Source organism: Pinus tabuliformis, chromosome 9, assembly GCF_031772625.1.
Source record: "Pinus tabuliformis cultivar Carrire ecotype Pingquan chromosome 9, CPIR1, whole genome shotgun sequence".
Classification (NCBI taxonomy): Eukaryota; Viridiplantae; Streptophyta; class Pinopsida; order Pinales; family Pinaceae; genus Pinus; species Pinus tabuliformis.
The window spans coordinates 771,938,463-771,962,218 of NC_142307.1; the positions used below are offsets into that span (position 1 = coordinate 771,938,463).

The 23,756-nt window shown below is 38.4% G+C and overlaps 1 protein-coding gene and 1 long non-coding RNA gene across 3 annotated transcripts in view; one reads left to right on the forward strand and one right to left on the reverse strand.

Moving 5' to 3' along the window:
* The window catches only part of LOC149151001 (inositol-pentakisphosphate 2-kinase-like), a 153,490-nt gene that overhangs the window by 28,718 nt on the left and 101,016 nt on the right, over nt 1-23,756 (forward strand). The gene's annotated exons all lie outside the window — the stretch shown is intronic.
* Nucleotides 15,016-23,756, reverse strand: part of LOC149151002 (uncharacterized) — a 113,276-nt gene continuing 104,535 nt past the window's right edge. Inside the window, exon 3 of the long non-coding RNA XR_016262786.1 lies at nt 15,016-15,357. This is a non-coding gene — a long non-coding RNA (uncharacterized LOC149151002). The remainder of the gene's footprint in view (nt 15,358-23,756) is intronic.

Below are 23,756 nucleotides of genomic sequence, written 5' to 3' on the forward strand. Positions count from 1 at the left end.
CGGTGCCAATGATGTTATGGAGAACCAAAGTCACAAGGGATACGATCTATTGTATAGAGTGAATACAATTTTTGAGATTCAGAAACAAGCTTGGTAGTACAACGATCCTTTGTATTTTATACGAGTTATAGGCGTGGGGCAATATAATAAGCAATGGGAACCATAGTTTTTGTGAATCGAGCCTAACATGCAAGCGTGTCATTATAATGCGAGCCCAAAATGTGTATTACGTGTCATTGTAACCACAAGTGTAAACCAAAGGAGGTATATTGTGTTGCTGAATTGAACTTCAAAAATTTAGGTGAGCCCTAGAGATAAAGTTCAAGCCACAGATGCAATGTCACTTCGATGTAAAGATACAAACCTCAGAAGGGCCATAGTTCTGTTGTGCGTGAGCATAATGCCATAAGTCTCAAAATGTTGTGAGCTACAGATAATAAAATTCGAGCCATTGTAAATTACTAAAGTCTCTTGAAAATATGCCATTCGATCTTACGCCACAGAGAAATGTTATTGCAACCTGAGCCATTAAGTGTTATAACGTGATGCCTCACATACATTGTACAGAGAAACAGTAATGCGAGCCCTTCCAATAGAACGAGCCATAAATTAATACGTGCTTCCTTAGAGACATACAAACCACTGAGTGTGAATTACTTGAATATGATTCATACAAGAAAATATGTTTTCCGATGAAGCGATGCTACCGAACTGTGAGAGATACATATAATGCCACATAAATGTGAGAACCGTAGAGAGTATGTAGAGCAAATCCTCATATAGTTTGTGTGAGCCATTGTTGACAAAGAATGCTAATCGTAATAGATGCGAGTGATGCCATACAATGTCACAGAAGAGATCCAAATTTTCGTCTAATCTGCAGAAGTTGTAGAAATTTGTCAACAATATTCACAGAAATTTATCTGCTAGATGCAACAATGATTCAAATGCCAACATAAGTGATCTTCAAGCCTCCTTTTTCCAAACCTTAGCTTTGATCCCATGTTGAAAAATCGGGAGGCTAGCAATAAAATTAGATTTCTCTTTTTTCCTTTGATAAGTACTTGTGAATTTGTTGGCATTTTCTTATTATGTTTTTCTCCTTTCATCAAGCAATTACCAAACGTAAAAACATGAAGATCACAATACATAAGAAACACAAGATATATGCTCCAAGCTAGGGCAAAAACCCTCGAAGGGGAAAACCTAGAAAATTCTTTTCTTATAGAATTAGATCAAAGTGAGATATCCAAGACCCACAACAATAGAAAAATACTAGCCTTCTAGATGCCAAGTCAAACCCTCCTTTTGCACAACAAATTCATCAGCAAGAGTCCAACAACAAATCTTCAACAAGGCAGAACTCCCACGAATCAGATATCAAGAGAAACCCTTCTTCAATCTTCGACTTCGGCCCTACTCTTCTTCGCTATTCCTTCCTGCGATATTTCAAACCAACTCATGTGAATTTTGTGTGTCCAAATGAGCTAAACTCTCCTTCTATTTATATTGTCCAGACTCTAGAGGGGTGTGAATAGGCATGTCCTTTGGGGTTGGGCCGACTTGACAGGGAGGCCAACTTGGCATCTAGAGGGGTTTTTGACCCAAATTACATATTTAATAATTCTTTTTCCTTTTTCCTTACAATAGGTCCAAATAGGACTTTGACTCTTTGACTCAAGAAAACCTAGAAGCATGGAGAACATGCTTATCTAATAATATAATAATAATAATATTTTTTCTTCTTTTTCTTTTACATAAAATATGCGATGATATAGGCACAAAGATCATTATGAAGACCGAACCTAGTTACATTTTCTAACAGATCAATCTCTTTTCTATAAATATTTTCTCTCTTCTCTCTAAAAGGCTAGATATCTAAGGTTAGGGTTAGGGTTTCTTTGAAATATTGCTAAAAAGTAATTCTATATGTTATTTCCCTTTGGTGGGGATTGCATTTAATAGTTGATAAAAATAAAATATTGCATTTATTGCATCATGAATCCCTAATTGTAGGGTTGGCATCATTATTATGTTGTTGTTTTATGTATGTTTCAATTATAAAAACTTAATTGCAAACCCTAAACCTTGCATATCTATTTGATAGTCTTGCTCCTTTGTTGATTTATCATTGTAAGGCTATTTCTTCTAGCTGTTATATGACATTGCATGCCATATCATTGAAAATCTATCAAACCCTAATTTATAACAACACTTAAATTTACTTAAGTGGTCCAAGGATAGAGTGCTTGAAGTTTGTTGAAAAGTATCTTAGCCCTCCTGGCTCCACCAGTACCCTATCCTAATCATTAGACCTATTCAACACCTTTAACCCTTCTTGTTGAATACCCTTTAGGTGATCCACATATAGGGAAGTCTCCCTTGTGGTTTAACATACCACTAAATAGTTGGAGAAAGGTCGTTGAGGTGACAATCGTGGTCGATCTCTTATTGCCACGGTATTTGGATATGCCTAGTGAGACTTTGCACTAGGCTTGCTAGATTTTGCGAAACCAAGGCCCAACATACATTCTAAAATAAGTTGTTAGTCCATGCTCCGTATTACATGTTGGTTAGTTCTCTAAATGTCCCGATGCAAGGTGCTCATTTCTAGTTGTGTCCCACATGTCCTTGTGTGCTTAACACTCCTCAACATGTGTGCCATGGTAGTTACTTGATACAATGCCTCTCCTCAAGATATATGTTTGGGTCCATAGACCATAAATGTTCTCCACCCAAGTGTCCTTAAGTCAAGTATCTAGTTGAAAAGATGTATGTCATATGCTCCCATGCTCTTATGGCTCACTGCCCCTTCTTCCAAGTTCCTAGTGCTTATCCTCCTAGGTAGGTATCTCTCCTATTCAAGCGACAAAATCCCCTATCATGTGCACCCAATGGGTTGGTTATCATGCCACATAGTATAACAACTTCCTTGGTAAGTGTTCTATGCTAGTATTATCCAAGGTTAAGCATCACCAAGGGATGAGGAGACCTAGTGCTCTCATAGCTAGGTGAAAACATTTTTGGAGTAACCCCAAAAGTCAATAGGAGACACATTTTGCACTTGTCAATCAACCAACTATGGATTCTTCTCTAGTCGCATCTAGGCGGTATAGGCACCCTAACCATTGTCGTCAAGGGCATGCTTACTTCACATCCAAGTATTGATATTCCTATGCTTGCATGTCTTATAAATCTTTAGAGAAGTAAAGAAAACGGAAAAATATTGTATTAGTATTATCTACAAGACTTTTCTATGGTTGAATTGACAATTGGCCATGGCATAATTTGGGCACTTGTTTGATGAGTTCTCATTGAATATATTATAGTACAGTCCTACTCGCACTCTTTGATTGCTTGATTGATTCTTGACAACATTGTGGTTTTTAGTTACCACTCCGACTTCTTGTGCATTTGCTCCTTCTAAACTTGTGTTAGCTTCATTGTTTTCCAAAGAGGATTGTTGTGTGAAGGTGTTTGGGAGGCCATAGCTCAATTGCAGGGCTCTTGTATTTGCTTTGTTTTTTTTAAAGAGGATCATGTGAAGGTGTTTGGAAGGTTTCAATTCTGCAAACAGATTCTCCATTGGGAGTGTGTTTACACCTCGTCTTTGTTAGGTTATTGTTGTTAGCATGTGTTCCCTTCCCAATAAAGCATGAAGGTTGCATTGTTTGTAATGTTCATTTGGCTAAGTTCCTTTTTACCATGTGCTTCCCAAGTGAGTATTAAAATGGTGTGTTGGGATACAATATTACCATGGTCAAATATTCTATATGCCAACTTTCTATTGATTGTTGGTAGCATCAGATGTGCTCTAAGTCTCAAATTTTGCAGGGAGGCTTAGGCACATGTATTTCAAAGAACCCAGAAACAGTGGTATTAAAATAATTAAATATTTTTAATGGGACCCTAAGTCTAAACTTAGGAAAATAAAATAATTAAAGGGTATTTACTATTGATATAAACTGTGTGTGTAATTTCTAGAAGAAGACAAGGATCAAGCAGAAATGATCTTAGCCATTGATTAGCTTCTAATCTGGGCCATTGACTGTCAACGAGGAGATTATTTAAGGAGGCTTGAGGGTCACTTGGAGAACACACAGAGAGAGTTCAGAGAATCGATTTTCTGAAGCAGAGCAATTGCTGGGATATTTTCGATAGTGAGCTTTTGTAGTGAGGGGCAGTGATAGTTGGGTTGGAGTATCTTCTCCAGGACCCAAGATCAGTAGCAGAGAGGCAAAGAGACACCAGGAGGGGTTGACGCTGGGCCAGAAGGGCCCACGCAAAGCTGACGCAGAGCCAGAAGGGCTCACGCAGAAGCAACGCAGTCTTCCAGTGCAGAAATCCGAAATCTATTGGGGAGTTGAGATTTCTGAGCCGGGAGGGCTGGAAACTGCTCCAGAGGGCAGGAGTTTCCCAGTTGGGCTGATGTAAACCTTGTTGAGGCTGACGCATGGCCTACGCAAGGCCAACGCAGAGATAGCCGGGGATAGTTGGTTCAACTATGGGAACAACCAGAATCGCTGGGTAGAGTGAGGTAATCTCACTAAGTTTTTCTGCCAGTTTATTTTCTCTGTAACTGGATTGCCGGAAGGGCATCCAGAGTTGTATTCAGAAACTACTGCATAATAATAAAAACCCTCAAAGCTGCTGCACCGATTTTCCTGCATTGGGTTTTTCTGGGGACATTTGTCCAAAAAATATTGTGTCACTTGTGCATCTTTCTCTATTTGTTTTGTTCTTGTTTTGGGCAAATTAATTAATTAAGTGAAGGCTGCAGTGTGTTAGCTTCAATATTTGCTGTAGGAAACAGTAAATAATTTGTTTCAGTATTTAACAGATAGGAGAAGTTTAATCAGTTGTTGCAGTAGGTGATTCAGGTGGGATTCTCGAATTTTCACATGGTATCGGAGCATTGTAGCTGAAGCAAGAAAGAATAGTACCAGAGACCCAGCATTGAGCAAAAGAGGGAGTTCGAAAAAGCTATAGGAGGCAGTAGCTCGAAACCCTAGAGGGTTTGCGCAGTTCTAGTCAGAGGGCTGAAATTTCGAGGCAGTCTCTTTGTAAGTGAGTAGACGAAGAGAAGGGCTTCCAGATCGAGTTTTTGCCGGGGCAGAGGGTGCAGCGCAAAAGCCTCAGCGTGAGGAGCGCTGGTGGGACGCAGTCTTTTCTGCAGGCCGTTTTGCTGGGCAGAAAGATGTCAGAGGAGAAGGAAGGAGCGTGGTTGAGGGAATCTCTACTAAGAGGACTTCCAGCCAAGGAGTCTTAATTCTCACTTGCTGAGCAGCAGCGGACAGACGTAGATCTACAAGCTCTAGCAGGGAGTGCGTAGGCTAGTCTAGTGCTGTGCAGAGGAGAGAGGAGGTCATTCGACAGTTCTTGTGGCAGAAATGGCAATCAGTGGCTTGAGGGATCAGGACAGTTTGGATGGGTCATCCAACTACGTCATCTGGAAGGCAAGAATGTCGTTCCTTCTAGATGAGCATGCCCTCAAGACATACGTCGACAACGTGGTGGTTGTCCCTGCAGATGTAGATCCGTTGAAGAAATACAAGGCTGAAATGGCAAAGGCAAAAAGGATGATCCTCGACGGAGTGAAGGATCATATTGTCTGTCACATCGCTAGCAGAGGGACTACGAGGGAGATGTGGGAAGCATTGTCTACACTGTATCAGGGATCTTCTGAGCAACGAAAGATGTACCTTGAACAAAAGCTGAGATCTGCTCACACGCAGAAGGGGGAGTGTGTGGATCCATTCCTCACGAAGCTTCAAGAGACCTGTGATGAATTGTCTGTCGTGGGGCATACACCTCAAGGTTCAGAGTTGGTTAGACTGGCCCTCAGTTTTGTCTCAGATGACTGGCAAGTCTTTGTCCAGAGTATCCTGGGCAGAGCAACTTTGTCGTTTTGGGATGAGATGTGGGTAGGTCTAAAACAAGAGGAGTCGAGGAGAGACTTAGTCAAGGTTAAACATGACGAAAGCAACAACAGTGGGTCGTTGCCCAAGGAGGACGAGGAGAATACAACCTTGCATTGAAATAATAGCAAGAGCAACAAAGACGTAAGAAGGACATCTCGAAGATAAAGTGCTTAAGGTGTGGTGAGATGGGTCACTATGCTACTCAATGTCCTCCCAGGAAGAAGGAAAAGGATGAGAAGCATGATCCAAAGGTTGCGTCCGTGAAGATCGAGGAGGAGGAGTTCGCCATGAAAATCGAGATACCTCCAAGAGGGAGCTGGGCTAATTTGGAGCTGTAGTTCGAAAGAGCTATAGATGGGTAGGATCCTTGAGGATCCCACCTCTTGGATCATTTCCTTGCTATGGGAGCCCAAATTAGAAGTAGGAGGATGGATTAGTGTCAGATGGTGCTGAGGAGTGTTGGAGAGACAGTTGCAGTGGCTAGGAGCATCGGAAATTGAACAATGTAGAGCAGAGTTGGCAGCAGTGCAGATGGCACAGAGCAGAGGTCAGCAACAACGCAGTAGATTCAGAGGGTTAGCGCAAAGACTAACAACAGTCAGGCTTCAACATTCACATGGTATCATACTGAACACAGTTAGTTTAGTAATTTGGGATGTTTTTCCGTTGTTGATGCAGTAGCAACAACAATTTGCAGTGCAATAGAAGTTGGCAGTGGCAGTGCCAGCAGCAGCACGGATGCAAAAATTCAGAGGGAGTTGCAGTACGGATGCAGTGTTGATAGTGGCAGGGTCAGCAGCAGTACAGATGCAACATTTGCGCAGAGGTTGGTGGACAACATGTCAAACATTAGTAGCGCAGAGGGAGATGTTACAGAACAGTGTGATGCTTCAATTGGAGGCATTACTAGAGCACATTCCTCGCTAAGAGGGAGTGTTGATTTTTGGTAGCATTGGATGTGCTCTAAGTCTCAAATTTTGCAGGGAGGCTTAGGCACATGTATTCCAAAGAACTTAAAAATCGTTTTGGGAAATTCCACCCAAAAACAGTTGTATTAAAATAATTAATTATTTTTAATGGGACCTTAAGTCTAAACTTAGGAAAATAAAATAATTAAAGGGTATTAATATAAACTGTGGGTGTAACTTCTAGAAGAAGACGAGGATCAAGCAAAAATGATCTTAGCCATTGATTAACTTCTAATCTGGGTTGTTGAATGTCAACGAGGAGATTATTTAAGGAGGCTTGAGGGTCACTTGGAGAACACATAGAGAGAGTTCAAAGAATCGATTTTCTGAAGCAGAGTAGCTGCTGGGAGATTTTCGATAGTGAGCTTTTGCAATGAGGGGCAGGGATAGTTGGGTTGGAGTATCTTCTCCAGGACCCAGGATCAGCAGCAGAGAGGTAGAGAGACACCAGGAGGAGGCAACGCAGACCCAGGAGGGGTTGATGCTGGGCCAGAAGGGCTCACGCAGAAGCAGCGCAGTCTTCCATTACAGGAATTTGAAATATGCTGGGGAGATGAGATTTTTGAGCCAGGAGGGCTGGAAATTGCTGCAGAGGGCAGGCATTTCCCAGTTGGGCTGATGCAGGGCCAACGCAGAGATAGCCGGGGATAGTTGGTTCAGCTGCCGGAACAACCGAAATTTCCTGGTAGAGTGAGGTAATCTCACTAAGTTTTTCTGCCAGTTTATTTTCTTTGTAACTGGATTGTCGGAAGGGCATCCAAAGTTGTATTCAGAAACTACTACATAATAATAAAAACCCTCAGAGTTACTGCACCAGTTTTCCTGCGTTGGGTTTTTTCGGGGACATTAGTCCAAAAAATATTGTGTCACTTGTGCATCTTTCTGTATTTGTTCTGTTCTTGTTTTGGGCAAATTAATTAATTAATTGAAGGCTACAATGTGTTAGCTTCGATATTTGTTGTAGTAAACAGTAAATAATTTGTTTCAGTATTTAATAGATAGGAGAAGTTTAATCAGTTGCTACAGTAGGTGATTCGGGTGGGATTCTCGAATTTTCACACTTTCCTCATTTGCAACTCCATGTATACTTCTCATCTTAAATACACAAATCAATATGTACAAGGATTTCAAGTTTTGTACAAAAGAGAAGAATGTATAATAAGCTGCTTAAGTCAATCTTAAGGCGGAATGTTGGAAATATGTTTCTCAATTTTGACTTAGTTGACATTCAGGCCTTGTGCCCCAAAATCTAGCAGGCCTTGCGAGAGGAATCACAAGGCAAAGGCCAAACCTTGTTGCAATAATGAGGTAGATTGTTGAGGACAATCTTCCTCTTGATGTTTGGTGGAATTGCACCACAAGGGAGGTTTACTAATGACCACCTAAGGGGATATTCTATGTTATCAGGCTCAAGGTGATAAAATCATAGGCTAGGTTGAGATACTCAATGACAGACAATGGCTACTCAAGACTCTTTAATAAGGTATAACATATCATGCACCTAGATTAGCAAAGGCACATATGGCCTAGGGTTTATTGATATGTAGCAACAAAGGAGTTCCTAGGCAATATATTAGACAAAGGAAGAGTTTACTAAAAGATAGGAATCATAACAAAGGAATAAAGAAAACCTTCAAATTAAACCTCAAGTTGAAGCCCTGGCTAGGGTTAGGGTTTTTAAGGCACAAAGTATTTAGAGAAGGGTGATGTTAGCTCTCCTAGGAGAAGTTCCACCATGCCAAAGGCTAGATTTTGAGTTAAAAGGATCAACAAGGAAAAGCTTAGGTTTTATACTCAACCACAAGAGCCCTAAATCAATCCAATGCTACCTAGATGCCTTAATGACTTGCCTTAAAAGGCTTACAAAATAGAAAAGAAGGAAAAATATTAAGTTTTTCAAAGTTTTTTTTATCAACGCAAAGGTTGCAAGTGTCGGTTCCTACTTTGATGATGGAGTCTTTAGGTCTATTTCAAGAGATAAAGTACATATGGTTGGAGTAAGGGAGAAAAACCTCTTGTTTCCTCTTAAATAAACCTTAACTATCTTTTTTGTGAGGGGAGAAATTAAATAGGAAATGCACAGTAGGAGTTTTCCTATAGATTTCAAGAAAGAAGCATTCAACATGCAACAATTATCCAAGATTTTCCATAAACAATTTGCATTTAGACATGGAGCATAGAAAACCCTACTAATAATTAATTATATGTAAAAATATGAAAAATTTGCAGTAAACTTACAATAATTCCATGAAAAAGCCTTCCTTCAATCCCAAAAAGACATCTCCAAGACATAGGCCAATCTCCAATAGCAAGACACCACAAAAATCACATCTCCACAAGTAGTGAGTTCATCAAAGGCTAAGTTGAGCTCTCAGGAAGAGGCTGAAATCCAAGCGTGATGATCAATAGAATGAATGGAAGGATCCTCAATTTATATGAGGTCTATCGTTTCATTTTACAACAAAATATTATCCTAAAAGACCTATTGCAAGTTTATTTCTGAGTATGAATCAAGATAGTGGGTTACAAGCCAACCCAATAGCTCATAATAACAAAAATATGCCACAAAATCCCACCCTTGTGGGTCAAAACTCTCCTTAAGCATGATGTCATACCCTTTTTGGGCAATAAATGCTACGAAAGTGCATGGAATGGGCTAGGTGGATGTCCCATCATTACGATCAACTCCATCCTTGAGGGGAAGCCTTCAAGACATGCCTCAAAATTCCTCCATGTGTCAAAAGTGAAAACCATGCTTTGGGTGCCTTGCATCATCTTCAAGGAGGCTAGAAGTATGATGTGGCACAATCTTTCTCCAATGTTGGGGTGCCAAGTGGTAGTACAAGCCCTCACTTATCATCCTGGGGATGACCATCATCATCTGGACTTTGAATCATGTCATTCACATCAAACAATATCAAGGCTAGCCCGGGGGCATGTTGGGCCTGCTAGGAGCTCAACATTTCAACATTTGGGGGTGCTCTTAGGTGTCATTCATCTGCTGGAGTCATCAAAATGCCCAACACTTTGCTCTAGAGGGGCACATTGCACTTGTAAGGTCATCACTGCTCTCTGGAAGGGTGGTACGACTTGGGCATCATGTGTAGTGGAGGCATGAAATGTGCCCTCAAGGCCTCTGTTGCTGTGTGAAAAACCACCTCAAACTCAAGTGAAAGTAATTAGAGACAATGACCTTAGATGCATCATAGTGGACCATACTTAATTGTTAAGGGCATAATAAAACTTCAAACTAGGATCACCTTTAAATATATAACTAACCAAGTCCTATAAAAGTGTTCCCTCTCTTATTAGGGATGTTTAGATGGTCAACCCTATTTGGTGCTTCAAACCCTTAAGGAGAGTTGACATGTCCTAGGTCAACCCTTCAATTCATAGGTGTTTGTGATAATGTGGCAACAGAGGGGAAATGCTTCATGGCTAGGTGCCATGGTCATGGGACCAGCTAATGGAGGTCCATCATCTTAAGTGTATAGATGTATGGAGGGAGCAATCGTCGAGGCATGCATTACCCTTTTCCTCAGCCTGCTTTTTCCACCCCTCTGGTGCGCCTTTTACTTCTTCTTGATAATGCTTAATAAGAAGCATAGCTCATGTGTCCAAGCTTGCTTTTGATGATATAACTTCTATTTACCCCTTAGTGATGAGTCAACATCTCACTCATCAGGGTTGGGACATGCAAGGGTTCCTTATTTTGTGATGGAGCATCAAGTGCTCATGAACTGGGTGATGGCTAATGAGGGGTTTAGAGCTCATGCTAGGCTTTTGCCCACATGCTAATTAATATCCCACCCGTCTTTTGCATTTTGACTTTTCTTTTTCTTTCATTGTGGCCATTTTATGTTTTTGCCTTTCTTTTAGCTACATCAACCTCTACGACAAAGTTTTTGGCCTTGACTCAAGGATGAGGATATGGAAGGTGCTTATCCCAATGAACCAAGGACAACAAATCCAAAGGATGGATATGAAATCCAAGGAAGCCTGAAGAGTGGTAAGTATGGAGTGGTTATGGACATGATACTTCAATCCAAGTTTCCCAAGTAGTGCCCTTCTTATAACCACAAGGCCTTAGAGGAAGGCCCACTGGACTAGGGTAAAAAAGATAACCCCCTTGGTAAGGTGAGAGAACGAGTTTACAATCAATATCGGTCAATCATCCAAGTTTACCCTTTAATCCATGTTAGAATGCCCAAAAATTAAGTAAAAGCACATGATTGCAAAATGATTGATATTCTTGACTTGTTTTAATACATAGGACCTATTGACCCTGCTGCCTACACCTACCTACAAGTCAGTGAGAAAAGCCTTCAACACCACAAGGTGTGGTTGGTGGCAGGGAACTCAGAGAAGGGGCTGTCACACTAAATCCCTTCTCTCTCCGTTTAAGCTATCTCCTAGGTTAGCTAAGGGGGGTGGTCTCTAATGAAAAGTTAAGTTAAACAGGATGTGAGTTTCTAGGAGAATTGTTAGAGTTAAATATATTATCTCTTTAAGATTTATAAGCAAAAAACTGATATGAGCAATAACCATCATAAGATAAGCATGAAATACATAAACAACCAGTGCCTTCCAAGTATTTGCTCTTTAAGAAATGAAATTGTATTTTGCTTAAAATGAAGTGAAATGCTTTCAAATGGAAAGCCAAAATAACCTTGGACTTGAGTTTCCAAATGGAAAAGGGTTACTTAGCTTATGCTTCAGCTCCCTTTCTTCAAACTTGAATTGCCTCCAAGAACACCTATAGGAAAGCAAACAAAAGAGTTAGCATGCAAAAGAAATAGTGCTGAAATATATGAGATGAAATCACATGCATGAGAAGGAAAGAATTAGAAACCCAATGCAAGTCTAAAATACATTTATATTACAAATTCTCTCACTAAGATCAGCTTGAAAGAGCTGATTTTAGTGAGTGAGAGTTAGGATTTAAATCCAACAACTTAGCCTCAAATGCTAGATAAAATCAATATGCACACAAATGAGAGAAGAAAATATATGATATTTTTCAAGATGGAAAAGAAGCAAAGGGCTCATGAAACACCTTTTTAAATAAATCTCTTGATGTCTATTTAGATTGTTGGCTTGAACAACTTGTGGGATCTTTGATATCCTTGGAGGTGACTATTCCAACCGAAGAAGTCCTCAGACTCTAGTAGACTTTGCAACCTATCCTTTGAACACACAAATGCTTGCAAACCAATTGTTAGTGCAAAAGAGACTTGGCATATAGAGGCCAAGTTGAGTTTGTCATTCAACCGAAAATAACAAGCTACAACAAGAACACAAAATATACCAAGCCCAAAGGAGATTTGAGATAACTGCAAATCTCTCCTCCTTAGACAATATTGCCTTCAGGCAAATGCACAAAAAACCAACTAGATAACAATGTAAAATCAAATGAATAATAACATCAAATGAAATAGGTATACTTCATCAACCAAAGAATGCACCACAAGACAAGCTAGTAACCCCAAAGACTTTCACTTTATTTAGCTCAATAACAATTTCAGTATAGTAACAATAAGCTCAGACTTAAAAAACCATGCTCCACAATGAGAGCTGTGTTACATTTATAAGAACTTGGGAGAAAATCCCAATGAAGAACCAAATGCCAAGTGGTGAGAGGGAGGAGATCATAGAAGCCAAATTTCCTCGTGCCCATGTGCAAAAATCGTTTTCCCTGCTGTAGATGCCAAATGGTGGGTGAAATGGGCAACAAACACCATGAGATTCTCAACAAGAAGATGCCAAATACCTGTGGTTTGGACAACACTGCAAATTAAACCCCAATCTGCTATTTAAACTGCTGTGCATTGGCTGCCAAGAGTGACAATAGACTGCTGCGTGAATGTTGCTTGGCTGAATGTAAACTGCGTGTTAATTTGCTGCGTGTCATTCTTTTAGCTGGCAGTGACATATCCCTGCGATGATCCCATTGGTTGATATGTATGTGAGTGGGAGACAAGTGAGAGTAAGTGGGGGACAAGAACTGTCCCATGTGGCAATTCTGTCCCTACTTAAACTTTTCCAAATCCGTTACATTTTAAAACTGATTTTTGAAGCCTTCTTGCTAATTCGTGGACTTGCAACACTAATTGATGACTTGGCTGATTTGTCCCCCACTACTTGCGGGTCTCATGTGGCTACCATGTCATATATTTTGTCCCCCTTTAAGCTTTTAATGTGCACCAAATATTTCCAACATGTAAATTTTTTTTTTTCGTTGTGCCTTATGAACTCATGGTTGGACCATTTGACTTGCCACTTGGAACTTTGACTTGTGCTTTATGTGGTGGGCCCCACATGGTTGCCACATCACCTTTGACTTCCCTTCAATTTGCCTTGGCACTTGTTTGACTTATTTTGACCTTGGAAAAAATTATGAATTTCTCCAATTATTATTTTTTTTTATTTTTTTTCTTATTTTTGCCACTGATATTAGGAAAATCAACTTTTGAAGGACTAGAAGTCATTTGTTGACCCTCAAAGTGGGTCCTAGGATAATGTTGGGCTTTTGAGGATGAATTTCGAGTAGTCATACGCCCCAGACATTTCCTAAGGATGCTTTTTTACATCATTACATAGAAAATAATTAAAAAATCCCGTTTTGAGATAAATTTTTAACTATTAAAAAATCCTACTTAGACCTAGCCAAATTCCACAATTTTTTTGTGTGATCTAGTATGGTAATATACATCGACTCTAGACACTAAGATGTGTTTGGGGCTCAACCTTCAAACCATCACCCTGACTTTGGGTAAAAAATGCGTGAAAAAACCCAGAAAATTATCCGCCTCTGAAAAAGAAGGGATAATTAACCGGATAAAAAAAACACTCCAAGGTGTACTCGTTTGCTGATAGAGTCCCAACATCCTAGGCTTGTTACAGACCCAAAAACTCATCATTACTAGTATCACTTATTACAATTCCCGCAAGGTGTGGAATCTGGGTACAAGAAAGATGATGATAAGATAGAAGTAGAGTTAAAAAACTCTGTTGACTGATGATATCTGATGGTACAAGTGTCCTTTGAATCATCCTTGGGCATGGAGTCTTCATATAATCACCAGGTGCCACTCCATTGGTCAACAGGACCTCCATAGCAAAGTCTTAATAGCCTTGCATATGCTGGTGCCATTAGTTTTTCTTAATAGGGTCTATATCATGATGCCAAAGTACTAAAAAAATATACCATTTTATAATGATGATTATGGTGTCATTTTGGGTTCTAGATTGGTGCAATGGATAAGAGTTTTTGAAATGGTATAGATTTTGTTCTGCCATTTCTGGATTACTCACATCAAAGTGTTTTCGGTCGACGTTTCGAGCCATCAAGTGTGGCTTATCCTCAGGACAAAGATGTGAAATCTGATCAAGCAATGAGAAATAAATAGGCGAGAGATACGGGGAGCGAGACATTAGGTTAGTTGAACATTAGGAGTTAAAATATTAAAAAAAATATTCTAACGTTCAAAATAAATCAAAAGGTCATAAATGTTAATAAAATAAGTAATTATTAAATAATAATAAAAATATAAAATATTAAGATAAACTAAGACAAACTAATTCTAATTAAATCATTTAAAATAAAAGAAAATATAATAAAGATTAATATAATGAAAGGGTCAAAAATATAAATAAGGATATGTAGTACTATTATATATGTTAATATCTATACCAAATATATATATATATATATATATATAACAATATATATATATATATATATATAGAACGAAGAAATAATAATTATAAAAATATACAAATATTGTTTTTAAATAGTATAAAGAATAAAATTAAATAGTTACTAAATAGTTCTAATAATCTAAAAACAAAAGGAATATATAAGGAAAAAGTCAAAGAAACTATGAGAATTAATAAATATAAATTGTTACTTAGTATATTATTAATATCTATGTTACTAAAATACTATGTATCTTTTTTATTTTATTTTATTTTTATCTGAAGAAAAAATCACAACTTTCTCTTAAAAATAAATAGTTACATCAGTACATGTACATAGTGCTTTTAGAAAACTGTTTTGGGCTAAAGCCTTGTGAGATCACAAAAATTAACCTGGCTGGAGTAAAAACCAACCCTGTATCTTGCAAACAGAACTATGCTATCCATGCAACCTGAGATCAATAGCAGTTTTATATGCCGTGTTGTTCCAAAAAGTATATTTTGACCGAGATAAATATCTACAGATGCAAGCTATAGCTGAATCTTAAAACAAGTAGTCTGATACATATTGAAAAAACTGTTAAAAAATAAACCATATAACCAGGGACTGATATAGAAGAATAATAAGAGAAAAAAACCGTCAGACATCGATGAAAAACTGGTGCTAGAAATTATGAACTGTCCCATCTAAATGTTCGGTGACTTGCGAATTGCCCATAGCCTGTCTAGAGCCTTCCTTGGATAGAATATCTGCTTCAGAGTTCCTTTCCCTGTAGATGTGACAACAAGAAATATGATTAAAAGCTTGTTTAATCTGGAGAATCTCTTCTAGAATAGGAAGCAGTGTGTGGTTGTGACATCTTTGAGCTTCATTAAATCAATTAATAACATTTAAAGAATTCCCGAACACTTGAAGAGAGCGACAATCATATTCTAGAGCCCAATACAAATCAAGCTTTACAGATAGAAGTTTTGCATAGTTGTTGGATTGCCTGCCTAGACAAATTTTTGCCTTTAGGAAATGCTGATCATTGATGAAAAGAACAAGACCACCCTCACAGATGCTATCCTCGTTTGAAGCTCCATCAAGATAAAGCTAGGGAATTTGACGATTTATCTCTTCTTCAGATATGCTGCGAGGCACATGAGTAGATTCCTTTGTAGGCAGGAGAGCAAAGATCGCTCCAATTTCAGCTGCAATGAGATCAGAAGCAGATGAAGAGTCCTTGAACATGGCTTTATTCTTGGCAAGCCAAACCCCCCAACAAATGACGGGAGGAATGTTTCTGAGGATTGTTGGCATTATGATGCATGTGTTGTACTTGATGGCAACCCACTTGTAGCAGAATAACTCACTTGTATATGGTAACTAGATAAATCTACAGAAGAGATATCAGATGTGATAGAATGCATAATAGCAGTGTTTACAAATGTGATGAAATGCAGGACAGTTTCAAGGAATCAGTTCAGAAGGCAACTTACTCAGATGAAAGATCACAGTACAGCATGACAACAACAAAGAATTATAGTTCAGACTACAAAGAATGAAGAAAGAGAGGTATATGCAGGTTCACCTTGACCAAGTTGCGTATACACGCAGGTTAATAGAACAAAAGGAGCGTATAACGTACACACGCACTTTCACAGAAGGAAAAGCGCGTATACCTTGGAAAACTAAGTTTTTGGTCCATGGTATTTTGATCCATGGTATTGGTCCATGGTATTTGGTCCGAGGTATTGACCCTAGGTATTTGATCCAAGGTATTGGTCCTAAGTGGTTTTGGTCCATGGTATTGAGAAAGGCCTAAAACTATATAAGGAGGAGAAGATCATTAGGCCAAGGTAGACAAGCATTGAATATTTGATAAAGTGTGAGATCCAGTATGCAGGTTATGGGTTTATGATGCTCTGCTTGATCTGAACCAAGGAGGAACCTTAGCACTGCTTGATCTGAACCAAGGAGGAACCTTAACAGTTGATGGAGGATAAGATCTGATGATGGATTAGGATCTTAAGGCTTGAAATGAACTATCTTTATATGGTTTGATCATGTATAATCTAGATTTGAACATTGACGCATGTATTACTTTGTAAATGTTATGATCTGGGTATAACTGAAGTCTGGAATAGCTGCAGAATTTTGAATTAATATTTGCAGATGTATATGCTGGTTGGCTTTGAGAAAAGTGCGTATACACGCAGGTTCGACACATCGAAGTAGCGTATACCTTATGAAATATGATGTTTGAAGTTACAATTGCTTCTGCATGTTGATGTAGAGTTCTGGGTTTTGCTTTATGTTCTGGTGACTGCATTCTGGTAACAGTGTTCAGATTGATTGTGATTTACTTCAGTGATGATGGATGATGGATCAGGATTATAATGACTTATCATTATGTGATCTGATGGGCTAAATTTGGTTGCTAACACATGTATTGTCCTTTATATGTGATGATATGGGTATGTTTGAAGTCGGGAAGTGCAATGAAGTTATAAGTAAGTATTTGCAGATCTATACGCTGGTTCGCTTTGATGAAGTTGCGTATACACGCTAGTTCGGCTCTTCCAAGTTGTGTATACACTCTAATACATGGTTTTGAGGTTACAATTGGCTCTGAATGATGATGCAGTGTTCTGGGTACAGATCTGTGTATTGGTTACAGTGATCTCTCTGTTCTAGTTGATTTTTTGAAGTTGATTAAAGTATGAATGAATGGTTGATTCAGTTGTGTCAGAGGTTCATAGGTTGTCAGTGATTGATTGAGTTTGGTTGATTCAAAAAGTAATGATTAAGTTTCAGTGATTGGTTGATGCAGATGTAATTGATAGTTGTATTGTAGTTGTGATTGATTTTGAGCTTCAATGTTGTTGATGGGTCCAGTATGAAAATTGGATGAAACGTGGCCTTCAGATTATGGTGTTGTGTTCCAGGAGTATCCAGTATGAAAATTTATGAAACGTGGATCCTGGAGGAAGAGAAAAGGTTGTAGCCTTCTATAGGTCGGCACCTATGTGCTAGTAAACATATTGGCGATTTCAAGAGCTAGGAGATTGTAGCTTCCTTCCAGTAGAAGCTGGAAATGAGAGAAAGTTGTAGCTTTCTGCAGGTAGAAGCCTGCGTACTAGCATGAGTCTGCACCAGTACAATGTTGTAAACAGATTTTATTATTATTAGAAGAAGACAGAGACGACAGCAGTAGGTGGTTTTCACCCACATTGGGTTTCCACCTTAAATCTTGGTGTTCATGTGTGTTGCTTCTGTGTGATGGTTCACTCTGTTATTAACTGCATATGGTTACTGTTTAATGCTTAATAAAGCACTAATGCACAGATTAAAGATCAACATATGATGAAATTACAGAATCATTAGTTTGTTGGATATACGCTTGTTTCCTTAAACACAGTTGCATGTACACGCGGGTTACTCACATGGAAGTAGTGTATATAAATTTGAGTATGAAAAGAAAAAGATTATTGACTTGACTAATACTGATTCACCCCTCCCCTCTCAGTATTATTTCCAACAATTGGTATCAGAGTAGGTCCTTTGGTAGAAGCTTGATCGCTTGAAGGAGATTCGTAGAACAATGGGAAAGAAGCTAAAAGCATCTCAGAAGAAGAAGACATCTCAAAGGAACTATGACAGTGGGAGAGTCGACTGGGGATTATGTGGAAGCAACTCTTCAGATTCAGAATCACCTTAGAATGAAGATAAACAAGCAAAAGATCTATCAGGTATGAATTCATTATCCTCTGGTGATACATTTCTCTGTCCATTTGAAGATGATGAAAGTGACAGTGAAACAACTGAATTTTCTCTTATGGGTGAAAGAGAAAGATATCAAATAGAGGCAGAATTTAAAAGGCTCACAGACAAAATTAGAGATCAACAAGATCTATTGGACAAAAGGGAGTGTGCCTTCAAAGAAGAAGCTACCAAACTAAAAGAGGAAGGAATCAAAGTAAGGAAGCAATACAAGGAAAATGAAGATCGATGTCAAAAGATGCAGGATGAAGTGACATCATTAAGAAATGAAGTAAATAAAAGGAGCACAACAATCGAGAAACTCAAAGATAGATCCAGTTACTATGAAAGTCTTGAAGCTAAGATCCTCTATCTAAAAGAAGATCTTGAAAAATCAAATAAGCAGAATGAAGAACTGCTCCAAGCTCTTGAAAAACAAGAAAACGAAGTTCTCAAATTAAGGCAACAAGTAGAAGAAGGAAGAAAAGTTGAAGAAATCATGAAGAAGCAGTATCTTGAAAAGGAAGAGCAATATCAGGTTGAGGTAAATATCCTAAAAAGTAAATTAGGAGAAACAGATAAGCTTTTACGATTTCAAGATAGTACTAAGATTTAGGATGATATTCTCAGTAGTCAAAGGTCTCCTGCCATCAAAACTGGTCTTGGTTTCCATGAATCTATTGAAGGTGAATCTAGCTCACAAAGTGAGGCAAGGAACTCTAATGCAAAATCTGAAATGCTCAACAAGGAGATGAGAGGTCAATCCCATCAACAACCAAGGAAAGAAATTCTTCAAAGAAAATCTTTTACTCCTAACCATGGAAATGATAGTCAGTTATTTCCTCAAATGAATAATGTTGAATGTTTTATATGTCATAATCTTGGACATGTTGCAGCGAGATGCGGAAGTAGAATGGTTCAAGACCATCACACAGAAAGATCATCAGCTTGTAAGTACTTTAAGGGATATTGTTTTTCTTGCAATATGTTTGGTCACAAAGCCATTGACTGCTATAGAAGAAATATGAAACATGTAAGATGTTATGCATGTAACAAGTTTGGACATATAGCAAAGGAATGCAGGAGAAAATATCGGGCACCATACCAAAAGGAGAAAACATCATCACACTCGAAGATATGGAAGAAGAAGGAAGTACAGTCAGAAAAATGTGGCATGGCACAGTGTACAGACATGACAGACTCAGGAGAAGCCGAAAGTATGAAACTTCAATGTTCTAAATCTCATACGCAAGTTTCATGAAGACAAGTCACGTATATACGCGAGTTCAAAGCTGCACAGTCGCGTATATGTAGTTTGAGAAAAATGCTGTGGGACAGTCTCAGAAAAACTGATGTGATATGATTCAGACAATTATCAGTTATCTTTTCTGTCGTAGATGACTACAGTCTATGGATATTATTTAGAAGTGTTTTGATCCTAACAAGTTGTTGATAACTTGATGTATATCTGATTGATGATGCCTTGATACTTCTTATTGATATATGCAATGATCATATCTGACAGTGAACAGGTGGAATAGTTTCAGGGGGAGAACATGCTATGCTTCTAATAAAGCATTGTTGGCATTATGTTTAGAAGTCTTTGGTACCTAATCAATGATGATAATGCTTATATGGCTAACTGATACATCTTGCTATGTGACGGTTATGAGTTGCCCATAATGAAATCTCATATGATACTTGTATTAATTGGGGTTACATAGTTGTTATTCACATCAGATTTATGGATGATTGTGGATGACTTTTTGATGATCTATACAGTACATATATGTTGCTTACATGGTAATCTTCATAAGGACAAGGAGAAGTACAAAGCTTGAGTACACAACTTCATTATTTGATGATGAGCCACTCATTTCCTTTATGTTGCTGTCATCATGCATTCAAAGATGCATAAAGTTTATATGGTGCAATTATGATACAGGATTCCTATAGATCTTGGCTCTCACATGGTTGAGGATTGTTGCTATTAAGAAATCTTGACAAATGACCATGAGCTCATGGTTTGCTAGATACATATTGATATCGCTTTGATGGATACATGGATGATTACTTAAGTTGCATATTGTTGGTTGGCCAAGAGAATGGTGTTATTGTAGGCCGCATGAAGACATAGCTATTTGAAGACATGGATATTCGAAGACATGGCTTACTTAACCACATAATGATGATGAGTTCTTATCTTATGATGATAGGTTGATACTCACATATGTTGATTATCATGGTTGATGCTTATCAGATGTGGGATGTTCCCTAGTGATGATACATGGTTGATATATTGAAGGTTCTTGTGGAAAGATCATGCAGTTCTTGATGATGATGTGAAAGATCATAATGTGATGACTATGGTGTTTTCACATATGATATGGTGTGAATGATTTTGTGTTACTGCTTGGAGATATGACATATGTTGAGTTGATTCATGGAAGGTTATGATAAGGCTCTTTCTACTAAGGAAACGAAGCAAGTTGATCTTGATGAGATCAAGAGGATGAGTTGATATCTACTTTGTCACAGGTTGATGATATTTACACTGTCATATCTTAATGAACATATACAGGTTGCTGGTTTGGATGCTGACAGATGCTTATGGTGCAGATCATACATGGTGTATGATAGTTGTTGATGACTATCATGGTCTTGTTTAGACATTTGGTCTTTGTTATAAATGTCATGTATATCATTCGATGTAAAGGGCATATAAAGACCCATGATGTAATAATTTGTCTCTGTCTGTCGTAGTCTTTTGATGAGTCCTTTTTGGTCATATGATGTAATTTCTATCATGTATAAACAATTGGTATATCCCCACTTGGTTGGGAGATTGATGTATGTATGAGTCATTGGTGATAGGAAGGTCAAACTCACATAGTCGAGTGATAGAGTCATGTTATTCTTTTGGAAAATATTTGTAGACTCTGCATGTGCTCAGGGGGAGCATGGATGATATAGTGCATCTCAGCATGTACAAAGGGGGAGTTTAATTAGAAAATTCAGCATGTGCTTAGGGGGAGCATGATCAATGTTTATATTCAGCTGTTCAGATATGGAAGTCTTCTTTTTGGTCAGCCCTTTGCCCTTGATATCAAAGGGGGAGAATATCTTGGTTCGCCCTTTGCCCTTGATGTCAAAGGGGGAGAGTATTTTGGTGTTGCTTGTTATCTCTAACAGTTTCTACAACGTGCAATAATCAACACCAACATGGTTGCCATCAAGTCCAAAGGGGAAGATTGTTGGCATTATGATGCATGTGTTGTACTTGATGGCAACCCACTTGTAGCAGAACAAATCACTTGTATACGGTAACTAGATGAATCTATAGAAGAGATATTAGATGTGACAGAATGCATAACAACAGTGTTTACAAATGTGATGAAATGAATGACAATTTCAAGGAATTAGTTCAGAAGGCAACTTACTCAGATGAAAGATCACAGTACAACATGACAACAACAAAGAATTATAGTTCAGACTACAAAGAATGAAGAAAGAGAGGTATACGCAGGTTCACCTTGACCAAGCTGCGTATACACGCAGGTTAACAGAACAAAAGGAGTGTATAACATACACACGCACTTTCACAGAAGGAAAAGCGTGTATAACATACACACGCACACCATGGTATTTTGATCCATGGTATTGGTCCATGGTATTTGGTCCGAGGTATTGACCCTAGATATTTGATCCAAGGTATTGGTCCTAAGTGGTTTTGGTCCATGGTATTGAGAAAGGCCTAAAACTATATAAGGAGGAGAAGATCATTAGGCCAATGCAGGACGAGCATTGAATATTTGATAAGGTGTGAGATCCAGTATGCAGGTTATGGGTTTATGATGCTCTGCTTGATCTGAACCAAGGAGGAACCTTAGCGGTTGATGGAGGATAAGATCTAATGATGGATTGGGATCTTAAGGCTTGAAATGAACTATCTTTATATGGTTTGATCATGTATAATCTAGATCTGAACACTAACGCATGTATTACTCTGTAAATGTTATGATCTGGGTATAACTGAAGACTGGAACAGCTGCAGAATTCTGAATTAATATTTGCAGATGTATACGTTGGTTGGCTTTGAGAAAAGCGCGTATACACGCAGGTTCGACACATCGAAGTAGTGTATACCTTATGAACTATGATGTTTGAAGTTACAATTGGTTCTGTGTGTTGATGTAGAGTTCTGGGTTTTGCTTTATGTTCTGGTGACTGCATTCTGGTAACAGTGTTCAGATTGATTGTGATTTACTTCAGTGATGATGGATGATGGATCAAGATCATAATGAGTTATCATTATGTGATCTGATGGGCTAAATCTGGTTGCTAACACATGTATTATCCTTTATATGTGATGATCTCGGTATGTCTGGACTCTGAAGTCGGGAAGTGTAGTGAAGTTATAAGTAAGTATTTGCATATCTATATGCTGGTTCACTTTGATGAAGTTGCGTACACGTCGGTTTGGCTCTTCCAAGTTGCGTATACACTCTGATGCATGGTTTTGAGGTTACAACTGGTTCTGAATGATGATGCAGTATTCTAGGTACAGATCTGTGTACTGGTTACAATGATCTCTCTGTTCCAGTTGATTTGTTGAAGTTGATTAAAGTATGAATGAATGGTTGATTCAGTTGTGTCAGAGGTTCATAGGTTGTCAGTGATTGATTGAGTTTGGTTGATTCAGAAAGTAATGATTGAGTTTCAGTGATTGGTTGATGCAGATATAATTGATAGTTGTAGATGTGACAACAAGAAATATGATTAAAAACTTGTTTAATTTGGAGAATCTCTTCTAGAATAGGAAGCAGTGTGTGGTTGTGACATCTTTGAGCTTCATTAAATCAATTAATAACATTTAAAGAATTCCCGAACACATGAAGAGAGTGACAATCATATTCTAGAGCCCAATACAAATGAAGCTTTACAGATAGAAGTTTTGCATAGTTGTTGGATTCCCTGCCTAGACCAATTTTTGACTTCAGGAAATGCTGATCATTGATGAAAAGAACAAGACCACCCTCACAAATGCTATCCTCGTTTGAAGCTCCATCAAAATAAGGCCAGGGAATTTGACGATTTATCTCTTCTTCAAATATGATGCGAGGCACATGAGTAGATTCCTTTGTAGGCAGGAGAGCAAAGATCGCTCCAATTTCAGCTACAATGAGATCAGGAGCGGATGAAGAGTCCTTGAACATGGCTTTATTCTTGGCAAGCCAAACCCCCCAACAAATGAGGGGAGGAATGTTTCTAAGGATCTCATCACTTGACGAATCCCGCCAAGTCTTCCATGCCTCAATGATATTTTTGCCTCTCTAATCCATATTACATCTCAACAACTGTATGGCTTTGTCACAAATATTCAAAGAGAAAGGGAAAAATAAAAGCAAGTGCGAGACAGACTCC